The sequence below is a fragment of the Engraulis encrasicolus genome, chromosome 19 (assembly GCF_034702125.1).
Source record: "Engraulis encrasicolus isolate BLACKSEA-1 chromosome 19, IST_EnEncr_1.0, whole genome shotgun sequence".
Lineage (NCBI taxonomy): Eukaryota > Metazoa > Chordata > Actinopteri > Clupeiformes > Engraulidae > Engraulis > Engraulis encrasicolus.
The window spans coordinates 31,087,144-31,099,520 of NC_085875.1; the positions used below are offsets into that span (position 1 = coordinate 31,087,144).

General features: G+C 40.9%; 1 long non-coding RNA gene across 1 annotated transcript; it reads left to right on the plus strand.

Annotated features, from left to right (window-relative positions):
- Window positions 1-2,772: 2,772 nt before the first annotated feature.
- Window positions 2,773-11,375, plus strand: LOC134470109 (uncharacterized). The gene is made up of 3 exons (XR_010039155.1): window positions 2,773-3,144; window positions 10,724-10,808; window positions 11,022-11,375. It is a non-coding gene; the product is annotated as an uncharacterized LOC134470109 (long non-coding RNA).
- Window positions 11,376-12,377: the final 1,002 nt, after the last annotated feature.

Genomic DNA, 12,377 nt, shown 5'->3' on the forward strand with positions numbered 1-12,377 from the left:
AGCAATTTAATAAATAATTTAGTATGAATTATGCGGTCAAAAGCCTTAGAAGCATCGAGGAAACACATAAAAACAGTGGAGTTCTGGTTCACATACTGAGCTACCATTTCCTTTAACGCAAATATGCACATATCAGTGCCATGTTTCTTCTTAAAACCAAACTGGTTGTCTGTTGTTAATAGAAAAACATCAAGCCTTTTAATGAGGACCTGTTCTAAAACTTTGGAGGGAATACTAGACAACGCTATAGGTCTGTAGTTGTCAATACTATTCAGTTTGCCTGCTTTGTCCTTTAGGACAGGAACAAGCAATATGGCCAAAAGAGACTCAGGTAGCACTCCGTGGGTGAGGAGCCCAGTAAAACACATTGCTAAAAGAGGGCAGAGTTTCTTGCTGCCATACTTCAGGTGCTCAGCACAGATTTGATCCATGCCACATGCCTTATTATTATCAAGTGCAGATATTGCCTCAAGAATTTCATCAGATCTTATTACAAAGTTTTCAGATGAATCAATATGATTAACTTCAAATGGCTCATTCTTTATACAATTAAATAGATCTTGGTAATGCTTACGCCATTTCTCAACAATATTTTCAATACCAGACACCCCATCTATATCAGAGGGCAGAGATGTTTTGCAATTGTTCATTGTTTTCACCTCCTTCCAAAAGTCAATATAATCATTATTCTGGAGCCTGTTAGCAAGTGCATCAGCTCTCATGGTGTTTTCGTTCCTCTTGATAAATCGAAGAGCATATTTAAATTTAACATTTGTGACCTTTTTATTTTCAAACAGGGGGCCTTGTCTTGGCCTGCCTGCATCACACCAGAGTTTAAAAGCCCCTCTGGCAGCAGAATGAAGATCATTAACGTGTTCATTCCATCCAGGCTTAGCATTACTGTGAGTTTTGCCTCTCCGAGTAGTAATAGAGGTGCTTGAAGCAACAAGACTGCTGACTATGTGATCATACAATGAGCATAATTCATGACCATGGTCATCATTTTTACAATTCATGTCCTGGCACAACAAGGCATTTCTAGGTAGTTCAATAAGACCCAACATCTTGTCAGTAGAAGAAAAATACTTTTCCAAATCCCCTGCAGTTACTTTCAGCCAATCCAGTTTTCTAGTGTCATTTACGTCATTAAGTGGAACCAGAGCTGGAATGTTGTCAACATTTAGTGTCACATATATAGGCATATGATCAGAGGTGGCTAAGCCATATTTGATCTCCATGTTAACCACTGAGGAATGAGCATCTGCAGTGCACACTAAATGATCAAGCCAGGAGGTAGTTTGCCAAGCATCGCTCACATAAGTAAAACTGTCGTCAGGTAGCAAGATCTGACTAGTTAAAATCATGTTATTGTCATTACAGAACTCATTTAAATCTCTCATAAATAAAGACTTACTATCAGATAAATCAGCATTAAAATCTCCAACTATGTAAACACATGTAGAATCAAAACCTTCCATGAATGACCTTAGAAAGGCCAGTCTGCTTAAAAATTCATCCTCTGCCTGAGCAGATTCAATGATCTGTAAATGCATGATCATGAAATGAAAATGAATGAATGAAAATGAATGAAAATTCTTTTCAACTTAATTTGGACAGGACAGTGAAGAATGGGACAGGAAGCGAGTGGGGAGAGAGACGGGGAAGGGTCGGCATCGAACCCGGGTCAGCCGCGTAGCAGACGAGTGCCCTACCGTTACATTATATTACATTACATTGCATTTGGCAGACGCTTTATAACCAAAGCGACTTTCAAAAGAGCGCCATAGTAAGGCCTTGATGCCCCAATTTCGTTAAGTTGTTTTATTGCACACTTGCACACTTTCTTTCCAAACAAAAAGTGTTTTTCTGGCGCTTGTGCTCAGAATAAGTCAGACTGCTCACTTGCAGAAGTCAACTTCCCTGAATGACACACCCATTCCCTTTATTACACACCCCTTTATTCTGTTCAATTAAAATCAGCTGCTGGTGCCAAAGTTTGTTGTGGCCAAAGAGGCTTGAGACAAGAGGGCTTACTCACGTCATAACAGCGTAGTAGGAAATGATGGCTAGGGGAGTACGGAAATGTTATTCACTGTGGAACAGGTCATAGGACAGCGTGAATGTCTGTCAGCTGTCCTTAATTACCCCCAGCAATTACTGCTGACCAACAGCTGCCGTTACTTGGCCACAAATTATCCATCATGGTGTTGCCCCCACTGACCATGTGCAAGGGAGTACGAAAATGGCATCCATCGCACCCACTGACCAATGACCATGCGCAAGGGAGTTAATTTTCCATCCACTCGTGTCTTCAGGCAACGCCCCCCTACTACACCGTGGCCAATGCATTCCCCGCCAAGAGATTGTTCTTTCTCTTGAGTTTCTTTGGTTGTGGCTCACAGAGGCAGCACCTCATCCTAGAACTGGAGTCAGAAAGTGTAGCCTACAGTTAGATATGAAAACAATACTGCAGAAAAACTCAAGTGAGAAATGCTTTAAGTACCTCTTTTCCTATCTAGAAGCCACAGGACTGATTAGAAGGATATAATCTCTTCTCTCTCTCTCTCTCTCTCTCTCTCTCTCTCTCTCTCTCTCTCTCTCTCTCTCTCTCTCTCTCTCTCTCTCTCTCTCTCTCTCTCTCTCTCTTGTTTTTTTTTCTCCTTTAGCTGAGTTAAGCTTTCGTCTAGACTCACACTCCATTTCGGTAGGTGGCGGTAATGCTTCCAAAACGTTGTTTGCCAACCGCCAACAAAAACTAAGAAGAAGAAGAAGAAGAAGAAGAAGAAGTTGTGGCTCACTGTCCTGAAAGTGAAATGCCTTCAATGCATCTTGAAAAGCAAGTGTCAACCCTCCCTCAAGCAAGTATGATGGAGAGGACGCGCGTTGTGCAAGTGATTAATGCAAAAAAAGACCAATTATTTCCCTCAGCGATGCGCCCTTCTATCCATCTGGAAAAAGAAGCGTCAACCCTCCCTCAAGCAAGAATGGAGGCGAAACGCATTGGGCAAGTGATTTCTACGAAAAAAGACCAATTATTGCCTTCAGCAGTGAGTGCGCGTATCCTCGACATCGTAAAGTGGAAACAAAGGAAACAAATGTACATTAGGAGTGTCACACAGCAAGTCCTAAACAAAAAGAAGTACGGTATGTTAAAACTCAATTTAGTGCTTTTGTCTGATATTGACTCATAGATGGTGATAGACATTCTATGGTCTGTCTGCATCTACTACAATTGAATTGTGATGCATTTCCCAAAAAGCACTAAATAAGTACTTGGGCCTAAGTAGTAGGCCTTTTAATATGAGGTGACCCCTTGGCAATATATCACACATGGGTCTCACACATCATCACTAAAATGTTATACTTCCTCAGATACACCCTGTATGCTTGGTCATGCAATATTATCATATTGCACATTGACATTGGGGGCGTCTCATAAGTCGGAGAGACTATTCATTTAACGGTAGCGTACCTATGTTCCCCGGGTCCTATGTTCCCCTGTCTTTGTATGGGAATGGGTAACATAGGACCCCTTTTCTAAAAAAAGGGTTCTATTTTCCCCTCATTGTATGTTTCCAAGTTTTCAAATTGTGCCCTGACCAAATCTATCCCTAAACCTAACCTGTCAGAGGTGCAACAACAACCTGCACTTTGCCATGTAGTTAGGGAAAGATATGGATATTTTGGGAAATCTGTGAACTAATTTCTTACCAATAGATTTTTTTACCATGTGTTCTTACAGGTGTCTGGACACACCTCACAATTTATCCACGGCCAAATCCTATGGGAATTTCCGTGACACCCCGTCAAAGTTGGGTGCACAGAAGGCCTATGTAAAAATTGGAACATGGCAGATTGGGGGGAAAGGATGCATAATGGGTCATAACTTCTGAAGTAAACTACATACACAGACAAATGAACACATTTTTTCATACATTACTGACCCAGCGAATTCAATTGAGGGGTATTTTTGGACATTTGACCACATTTGAACCCTGTTTTAGGTCAAAAAAACGCAAAAATGGCCTTAAATGTGTAGAAATTTTCATTTTTTTAATCATATTTCCAAGTTGTGTCCGTTATCACCACTTGCTCTTCATTTTTCGTTTACAGTATGACATTATACTGTATATAGTCTGGGTTTGATTATTCTATTGGTATTAAGCTGAAATAATAACCCAAAGTTTACCATTTTTAACCCTTTAATGCCCTAGACTGGAACCCAGAAAAAAGGTTGCAGAAGGGGCCATAACTTCTAAAGTAAATTACATACAGAGACAAATTAACACATTTGTCAATACAACACTGACCAGTGAATACAATTTAGAGGTTTTGGACATTTGACCACATTTAAACTGCACTTTTGGTCAAAAAACGGCAAATAAATGGCTTTAAAAGTGTAGAAATTCAGTCATGTTTTCACGTTTTATTGCGTCCGTTTTCACCTCTAACTCTTTAGTTCTCATTTAAAGGATGACAATATACAGAATAAGGTATATATTTGATTATTTTAATGGTATTACGCTGAAATTATACCCCAAAGTTTACATTTTTAACCCTTTAATGCCCAAGACTGGAGCCCGGAAAATGATACAAATTTGTCAGAATGTGGGATAAGTTTGGAGGTAAACCACATATTAACACAAATGAGCATATTTTCCCATACAATACTGACCCAAGAAATGAAACAGAGTTTTTTTTTTCTTTTTAAACTTTTGATCAAATTTTAAATGATCAAACTCTCATAGACGTCAGTGTGGTGGAGGTGCAATTAGGTGGGCGGGTGCTGGTCACTGGTAGCAGTTGGGGTGGGGGTAGGGGCTTGGTAAATTTCCTCTATGTTTTTTTTCTGAGAGCTATGTATCTCTGAAGTATATATCTGTATATTATATTGGTACGATAGCTAGTTGGATCACCCTCTTTGGTAAATATGCGATTTGATTAGGGAAAAAAAGAAAAGAAAACCGCCTAAGTTTCGCTTAGACCACGTCTGGCTGTTATTCCAGCTTTCTACAGTGGTTTGAATATACTACATATTATTTAGGATAAACATTTGACCTGATAGTTACACCATTCAGTTTGTCATTTTTATTTATGTGTCAAAATAAAATGATGTAATATGGCTATTCATGCCTTATCAAATCATACATAATTGCATCACTGCTAATAATAGCTTTTGTTGGAGATTCTAAAAAAGTAGTTATCTCTGCAGGTATACACTCTACGACCACTTAATTAGGTACACCTTGCTAGTGCTATGTTGGAACCCTTTTGCTTACAAAACTGCTTTAACTGCCTTCAACGATACTCAGGTAGGCTGTGGTATTCCAGAATAGTTCAAGTGGTGCTAAAGCCCTTCAAAAAATCGACCATGGTTTTACTATGATAAAGTAACCATGGTTTCTCTAACTCTGAAACAACCACAGAATTAAGCTTATAATGGCTCATGCAAGTGTTTTTGGGTAACCATGAAAACTGTGGTTCCTGACTAACCATGGATCATGGTTATTCATGGTTTTCATGTTTTTTCCCAGCATGGTTTATGTGTATGTTTTAACCATAGTCACAAACCATGCTCAATAAACCATGGTTAACTGTGGATTTCATGGTCACCCAAAAAAAACTTTTTCACATTCGTGGTGCAATGGTTAGGGAGTTGGATTGAAGTTCACTGAGTTGCAGGTTCAAATCCCATCCTTACCTCTCCCTACACCTTCATGGCTGAAGTGTCCTTGAGCAAGGCACCTAAACCTACATTGCTCCAAGGACTGTCACCAATGTGTGTTGGATAAAAAGCAGCAGCTAAGTGCCCAATCTTATATTGACCAATGTTAGTGAGCCTGTGTGAGTTATAGCCTCATTTCCCTGTTCTTAGCTGACTGTATAGGCATCTGGTGTGGTTTTCTGCAAATGTAGCCCATCAGCACAAGATTCGATATGCTGTGCATCCAGAGATGCTCTAATGTATATCTGAAATACTCAAACCAAACCCATCTCCCTTGGATTTAGTGGTGCTCAGCTGTATCTGGTTAGCCTGGCACCCACCAACAAAGTGCTCTGAGCTGTAGATGAATTCGGTGGAGTACAGAATAGGGTAAATGCTACTGGGGAATGCGGTTTCCTGTGGTGCACCAGCAGGGAAGCTGACAGGAGGGAACAAAGGGGTCAATTGTCCTGGGCCCAGGGAGAGATGGGGCCCAGAATTCGGTCTCCACTACATTGAATGTATTGAGTTGGAGGCCCTTTCTAATGGCTTTGTCCTGGGCACAGCCAAAGCAGTCAGCGGCCACAGTCACACACTCTGATGTTAGGTCCCCCAGTCTGACAAACTGGGATGGTAGTCTGTGATCCAGTTTACCAGGTCAAGCCACAACCCCACCCCCAGCAGTTAATAGCCGTGCTTGCAATTCCGCAGATATTTGCATGATCACAATGAGATCTGCATGATCTTAGAAAGGTGGGGTTGAATGCTTGGCAAAAAAAGATGGACAGAAATATCTAATGTGACTTCCCAAGACATAAAAAGCTGCTTCATGAAGCAGTGAGTGAACTTCGTCACAAACATGTGGACTGGACACTCAATAGAGCTTGAAAGTCCCGCCCCTTAGTTCCGCATTTCACGGGACCTAAGCTGACCATCTAACAACATGGTAGTGAGTAAATATCTTCCGATCTCAGTCATTACATCCGCTGGGGTACAAATATGCTGTTTAAGAGGCTAGATAAAGATTATTCATGCAGAAGTATCAAGGTTTTGTTCCGAGACCGTCTGCATGAAAAATGTGAAGAAACACAGCTTTCTAAAAAAGTTTAGGGGTTTGTACGAAAAATTAAACAAAAATATCAGAAACAACATATGTGGAGCTCGTGGCACAACTCGAAGGGGATCGAAATATCATTTTAGTACCGCCATTGGATTACATGCTACGATTTTCGGCTAAAAACGCTGTTGAGGTCCCATGAAATCGTGGGAAGTGACGTCACTTTCAAGCTCTATTCACGTCAACTAGCTGACTGCCAATCAGGGCAGATTACTGACGACATGGTGGCTACACAAGTAGCAGAGCCAGCAGTCTGGCTAGAAACCGGCTAGCAGCCACACTCCGAGCAGCTTCATGAGCTGAAGAGACTACACAGAACTGCCACTTTTCCATAGAGTGCAGATCCGTCTGGGCATGGACGCCCGTGCAAGGAGAAAAGAAACTGGCCACGATGCCAAAAACAATAAAAGCTGCCCCCTCCAAGATTACCTGAAAACACCAAATGCTGCCTATAGGCATGAACGGCCATCCGGGTACTTTGCTCGTAAATGTGTGTTACGCCCCTTTATGGGGGAAATCAAACCGAATGTATCATCAACTTACATGCTACATTGGCTAGCCTATTTGAACACAGTCCATGCTTCTCCACGGCTGTTTGGCTATATTATTTGAAGAGCCGGCAACACAACATGTTTTTGGCATGTTGCGTGTGAGCAACGCTAGTCTACACGTCCTTATCTTTCGTTTATGAAACCCCAACACCACCAATTGACTTGCATTGGCTGTTTTCCACCACAAAAGGACGTAACGCACATGGAAAACGTCACGCCATTCAAGAGTATTGGTGCCTACCGGTCACATGATGAGCCCTGTCACAGCAGATTACTGTTAGGTTCTGTGGCCTGTTGTTAGTGGGTAGACAAAAAAATTCAGAAAATCCCCCTCAGGGACAGGTTCTTGCAGACCCGGCTGCAGAACCAAGTCGTTGGATGGGCATTTGATGGAGTATGGGGGGGCACCTTGGTGGGAGGTATGGGGGTCCTCCCCCAGAACATTTTGTATTTCTTAGATGCAATTTCCTGCATTTTAACCAAATTGTGGGCTCAGTTTCAGCTCTACGGAACAGTACTTTTGTTTCTAAATATGGGACAATCCTATTATTTCTCATCACTGTCCACTTATTATTTCACATTTAGGTCTACTGACAATGTCTAAATAGTGTAGCCTATTCATGTCTTTGTTTATTAGGGCTATGGTGTTTAAGCAAAGGTGGAATGTTATCTTATAATTTATATTTACTGTATTCAAAAAAAAATACTTATTTGTTGCATATTAATGACCATGTTTAGGTGAATAAGCCCTGGGGGGGGGGGGGGGGGGGGGGGCAATGCCCTCCAATGCCCCCCCCGTGGCGCAGGCCCTGGGTCCGCAGTGAGAATTTGCCCAGCACTAACCCCATTTTTCGGCCCTTGGCACAGATGAACACAGATTTTCCATACAATGTTGACCCAAGAAACGACATGAAGTGGTTGTTTTTCACTTTTGGCAACACTTGCACAGCATTTCTGGACAAAATAAGCAATACTTGGCCTAAAATGTGTCCAAAAACATCACCACCCTTTCATTGTTTCCAATGTTATTGTGTGCTTTTTTCACCACCTCTTAATTTATCATGTACCGAATCAATTTGTTTATTGTATTGGGTATTAATCTGAAACGGAATCTCACTTAAGTGAATCTTTTGCATCAAACCTGAAAAGCCAAAATAGAGTAGGCCTATAAAGTGGACTTACACTGATGAAATACTTAATTTGAATGAATGAAAAGACGGTTGATTTTCAACACATTTTAGGCTGTTTTGTCCTGGAATTCAGTTTAAATGTGGTCAAATGTCAAAACCAACCACTCCATTTCATTTCTTGGGTCAGTATTGTATGAAAAAATATACTTATTTGTGTCTGCATGCCTTTTACCTCCAAACTTATTCCTCATTCTGACAGTTTTATCATTTTCCAGGCTACAGTCTAGGGCATCAAAGGGTTAAAAATGTAAACTTTGGGGTATTATTTCAGCTTAATACCAATTAAATAATCAAATCCATACCATATACTGTATATTGTCATACTGTAAATGAGAAATAAAGAGCAAGCGGTGAAAACGGACGCAATAAAACTTGAAAATATGACTGAATTTCTACACTTTTAAAGCCATTTTTGCAGTTTTTTCACCAAAAGCGCAGTTTAAATGTGGTCAAATGTCCAAAACAACCACTCAACTGTATTCACTGGGTCACTATTGTATGGACAAATGTGTTAATTTGTCTCTATATGTAGTTTACTTCAGAAGTTATGGCCCCTTCTGCAACCTTTTTCCGGGTTCCAGTCTAGGACATTAAAGGGTTAAAAATAGTAAACTTTGGGTTATTATTTCAGCTTAATACCAATAGAATAATCAAACCAGACTATATACGGTATAATGTCATGCTGTAAATGATAAATGAAGAGCAAGTGGTGATAACGGACACAACTTGGAAATGATAAAAAAAATGAATATTTCTACACATTTAAGGCCATTTTTTGCGGTTTTTGATCAAAAACGGGGTTCAAATGTGGTCAAATGTCCAAAAATACCCCTCGATTGAATTCATTGGGTCAGTAATGTATGAAAAAATGTGTTCATTTGTCTGTGTATGTAGTTTACTTCAGAAGTTATGACCCATTATGCATCGTTTCCCCCCAATCTGCCGTGTTCCAATTTTTACATAGGCCTTCTGTGCACCCCAACTTTGACGGGGTGTCACGGAAATTCCCATTGGATTTGGCCGTGGATAAATTGTGAGGTGTGTCCAGACACCTGTAAGAACACATGGTAAAAAAATCTATTGGTAAGAAATTAGTTCACAGATTTCCCAAAATATCCATATCTTTCCCTAACTAATGCGGCAGCAGTCTAGTTGGAAGTAGCGGGGAACATGGAACCCTTTTTTGAAAAAAGGTTACCAAGTTCCCCGCATTGTATGTTTCCGAGTTTTCAAATTGTGCCCTGACACAGTTGCAACAGCAACCTGGACTTTGCCATGTGGCAGCAGTCTACTTTGAAGTAGTGGGGAACATAGAACCCTTTTTTTGAAAAAAGGGTCGTTCCCCTGTAGAGGGGAACATACAGTGCCTTCAAAAGTCTACACACCCCTCCTCAAATGTCAGGTTTTTGTGATGTAAAAAAATGACAGACAAAGAAATTCACAGCTTTTTCCACCTTCAATCTAAACTATTAACCTGTACAATGCAATTGAGAAACAAACATAAAGCTTTAAATGGAAATAATAGAAAATAAAACACTTCAATAAACATGTTGCATAAATATACACACCCTTAAATTAATACTTAGTTGCAGCACCTTTGTCTTGTCTGGGCCATTCCAAAACCTCAATATTATTCTGGTGAAGCCATTCTTTTGTAGATTTAGGCGTGTGCTTAGAGAAATTGTCATTCTGAAAGATTAGTTCGTCTGCATCTTCACCTTTCTACCGGGGGGCTGAAGAATTTGTGCCACTACCACGGCCCCTGTGGAAATGTTCATAATTCCCTCCCCTCTAATGAAGGCCCCAGTAACAGCTGAAGAAAAACAGCACAAAAGAACAATGCTGCCACCACCATACTTCATGTTAGGTATGGTGTTATTGCGGTGATGTTTTGTGCCAAACATACCTTTTGGAATTATGTCCAAAATATGTATGTGTATGCGTATGTGAAGCTGGACTGGGGGAGAAAAAGGGCCCGGGCACTTTTAGCTTAAAAGGGCCCCTCATAATTAGCGGCTATTTTCAGAAATGTACACAATTAAAATAAATAAATAAATTACACTTCTGAAAATAGGGGCCCACCAAGGTGCGGAGCCCATTGGGAATTGCCCGCTATGCCAGATGGCCAGTCCAGCCCTGATATGAAGTGATTGGTGTGCAGGTGCGCTGAGCGAGTTGATGGAGCTGATGAGCAGCGTCGCTGGTGAGCAGCATCCATGGCAGCACCCCACAGACCTCACAACCAGGTAAGCTGCATCCTGGCTGCCCGCCACTCTGGGGATCCATAAACATCACTCCCTTGGCTCCAATAAAACTGTAGTCATTATTCTTCACTCTTCATTTTCAATAATGGCCAAATGTGGATGTGTTTATTACCATCATTATGCAAATTCAGCAAGTAAATTCTATACTGATATTGATACTGTGTGTGTGTGTCTGTGTTTTTTCTACTTATCTAGAAACTATTGGTCAGGAAACCATGGTGACCACCTTTATTCCCTGGAAGAATGGAAAAGAAAGAACGGAGGGGGTTATAAACGGTTTTCTAGATGACAATGTCCTGGTGTTATGTGTCTTTGCACTTATTTGTATGGTCTGTTTCAGTTTTTTTGCACCCAGTTTTGATCTGTTGTGTTTTCTTTAAAACCTTTCCCCTAAATGCAATGTTTAGCTCAAGAAACACTGTTTTTTCATGTTTGAGTGCATATTGTTGCCCCTTCTGCATGTTTTGAAATATGTATCCATACAACTTATCCATACACTTTTTTCCCAACACTGTAAGTTTGTGTGTTGAGACATGAAATCAACCAAAATCTTCCAAGTTCTTTTGTTGAAAGTTTTTTTTCTTCTTTTTTAAAGTGTGAGCGTGCGTGTGTGTGGTTCAATATGTCAATACGTGCAGAAACAATAAGGTAGAGACGGTTCATACTGAGTGTGTTCCAATATGCGACCTTGCGTCCTCCACTTGTGCTTGTGGCCTCGTACCAGGAAGTAATATGTCATGATGACATCACTGACAACAGCATTATATTTCAATATCTCACAAAAGCTCAATTGTAAAGTCATTTTCTCATTTGCAAACTGGATGGTGAATGAAGAATAGTCCCCCAAAAGTTGTTGTGGCTAGGCTGACAGCGGGGAAACTTCATTGTTTTCTCCACGGAGGAGGGGCCAGGAGGCGGGGCGAGGCCACAAGCACAAGTGGAGGACGCAAGGTAGCATATTGGAATGCACACAAGGAATTTCTTCTAATCTGCAGCAGAAATTCTGTAAGCTATGAGATGGGCATCTCTCATTGGCTCCCATTATAGCCCCGTTGGCGAACGCAGCCAAGTAAAAGATGAATGGGAGCCTATTGGGCTAAATGGCTCAGCGGGGATTTGTGACGGTTCTGTTATCTGGTTTGTAAAGATGTGTGCACATTCTGTACCTTATCATGGAAGTTGTATTAGAAGTGAAGTTAAAGGTTCCTGACATGGCTTTGTTCTCCCAAAGACGTGTCAGTTTTATCCTGCAACACGCTAGCATTGGGCTAATACCTGCTGTCTGCGACCAGAGCTGACGAGAGACGTACTCTGACTGATCCTAGCAGAGACATCTACGGTCACACACCTCAAAACCCCCCACCGCTGTCCAACATAATTGAAGGTGCCCAAATTCTTAAGGATGAGCGCAGTCATTTCCTTTACCCCATGTACACATGCCGCTTTTCCACCACCTTAAATGCAATAAATAACAGGTGTCCGCAACAATCCTAATATAACTTTAAACACATCGACATCTGAAGTCAGACTTAAAACTACAAAACAAATGGC